This window comes from Physeter macrocephalus, unplaced genomic scaffold (genome assembly GCF_002837175.3).
Source record: "Physeter macrocephalus isolate SW-GA unplaced genomic scaffold, ASM283717v5 random_10335, whole genome shotgun sequence".
Classification (NCBI taxonomy): domain Eukaryota; kingdom Metazoa; phylum Chordata; class Mammalia; order Artiodactyla; family Physeteridae; genus Physeter; species Physeter macrocephalus.
This window is the reverse complement of record NW_021155621.1, coordinates 1-2,212: the sequence shown is the minus strand read 5'-3', so window position 1 is coordinate 2,212 and position 2,212 is coordinate 1. Positions and strand designations below refer to the sequence as shown.

Here is a 2,212-nt window from a genome sequence, read left to right as displayed (position 1 = left end):
GGGCTGGCATCATTTGGTTGCAGGCACTAGCCTCGGATTCCCAAGGATGTGTAATGTTCGTGATGGGCTGGCATCAGCTGCCTATGGAGGGGATGGCTTTGGCAGTTCACGTGGATACGGGGAGGTAGGTAACCTGCCTAGAGTTGTGATTCCATTGCCGGACGAATGACGCCCCAAGGGTGTCTTGCGGGACGTAGAGAATGTAGACATCCTGAGGCGTCTTTGCCGGTCTCCTTGGGGGTAGTTGAGTTATGCGAACATGCCCTTTGGCCACTCTGTTCCCTCGTTTGGGAATGTGCAAAGCGAAAGTGTTTCCCCCGGAGGGCATGACGCGGCCGGCCCGTGTGGCAGGCAGGCTTTTAGAACAGCCAGAGGTTTATCTGGAGCAGCCCGTTGGCGGGGCAGAGATGGTGGCACTGTTGCGATGCCAGGTGCGCTGCTGTGGACAGCCACTGTTCCCTTTGAAGCTTCCCGGTCCCCTCGCGTGGCACAGGTCTTGCGTTTGAAATCTGTGTGTGGTCCTCGGGGACAGTGCCTTTGATCCCTGTGAGAACCTTAGTAGTGTCGCTGTTGCAGTGCAGAAGTGCCAGGATGCATGGGGTAAGGTCGGTGTCACCAAAGCCGACACGCTTGCGGTCTGTCTTCCCTGGTGTACAGTGTCCCCGTGTTTGCTTCCAGTAGGGTCAAGTTGCCCTGTGAGCAGGAGGAGGGCACACAGGACGAAGCTGTCAAGCATTTGAGCGCTTACTCCGGATTCAGGGCCGCGAACCCTTCTGGCTGGGCGTTGGCGACACTTGGCCGGGAAGGTGGCCTAGTTTCCGCAGTGGGGTTGGAACCTGGGTCATGGCTGCTGAAGCCCACCGCTTCCTGTGGTGGACATTCCCATGGGCCCTCGGAACGTGATTTGGCCTAGTTGGCGAGAATTGTCACTTGGGCTGAATTTGGTTAGCCCCTTCAGAGGTGCCGGACTGCATCTTGTCTGTAGCGAGCTGCACGAAGGTATTGGCCCGCCCATAGGCTGTTTCCTTGCTTCCAGAAGTGCTGGGAGTGGCCCCAAGTGCACATTAGATGTGCTACAAGCTGGCAGGATCTCCCGTGGCCTATGTCAACAGCCCCTGGGGGGTCAAAGTTCACATTCAGACTCTTGAAGCTTGCAGGGGTCATTCTCCATTCAATTGGGGGGGTCCAACGGCAGGGCGCTGTGTATAAAGTGTGGGTTTTATTGTTCGAGGTCTCAGCAGAGGGCCACAGCGACACACAGAGACCAAGATGCGGATTCAGAGGCACACAGAGAAGCCCAGAAGCGCGCATCCTCGTGCCCAGTCACTGTCACACACGTTCACACGCGTGAACACACACATACTCCCTCTCACACACCGGCCAACGTACATGCCTAGCTTCCTGCAGTTGTGCAGCTAGACAAACATTGAGTTCTCGGTAAGGGTAGAGGTCCTTGGGAAGCAGGGTCTGGGCTCAAGCCCAGGTAAACATTCGTGTGAATCATGTTCTCTTAGGAACCCGGTCCATTCTGAAGCCTGTGTGATCTATGTCCACTTCTCAGGTGTAGCTGCTGGGCAAGGCTGGCCGTCGGCAAAGACCAGAAGACCTTCGCGTTGTCTGATGACTGGAGGTGCTAAAGAGAACTGGAAAAATGGGGCAGGCGCGTGTTGCTAAGTGTGACCGTGGCTAACTCCGGAAGGTAGGCATTCACCCACCCTGAGATGTGCCATTGGATATGAGGTTTTCCTCAAACGGGCCCAGTGGCTGCCAGAGTGGATTGACTGTTGCTCTTGCTGAGTGGCCTGAGGACTGTAGATTCCCCAGGATTTTGGAGTACTACGGGGTCATGGCTCCTCTGCAGGCCCCCACGACATGCCCGGTTGTGTTCTGCAGCCTCCCAGCACGTGCTTGGATCGATGATGACACCCTTGTATGCATTCCTTGGAAAATCTGAACAAAATGAGTGAGAACCCTCTACCGTCTCCTCATCGAACACGGCATGCCCGGTTGTGTTCTGCAGCCTCCCAGCACGTGCTTGGATCGATGGTGGCACCCTTGTATGCATTCCTTGGAAAATCTGAACAAAATGAGTGAGAACCCTCTACCGTCTCCTCATCGAAACTGAGGTCCAGCACGTTTCCTCTCTCGGGGGTAGGGGACCATGAGGAGGGAGGGCCAGCGTCCCCTGCTGGCATGCATGCAAACACCACCC

General features: G+C 56.1%; 2 non-coding genes across 2 annotated transcripts; both read left to right on the top strand.

Moving 5' to 3' along the window:
* Nucleotides 1-1,910: 1,910 nt before the first annotated feature.
* On the top strand, nucleotides 1,911-2,003 carry LOC112063300 (small nucleolar RNA SNORD116). The gene has a single exon (XR_002890947.1). It is a non-coding gene; the product is annotated as a small nucleolar RNA SNORD116 (small nucleolar RNA).
* Nucleotides 2,004-2,037: 34 nt separating this feature from the next.
* On the top strand, nucleotides 2,038-2,130 carry LOC112063299 (small nucleolar RNA SNORD116). The gene has a single exon (XR_002890946.1). It is a non-coding gene; the product is annotated as a small nucleolar RNA SNORD116 (small nucleolar RNA).
* The last annotated feature ends 82 nt before the right edge of the window (nucleotides 2,131-2,212 follow it).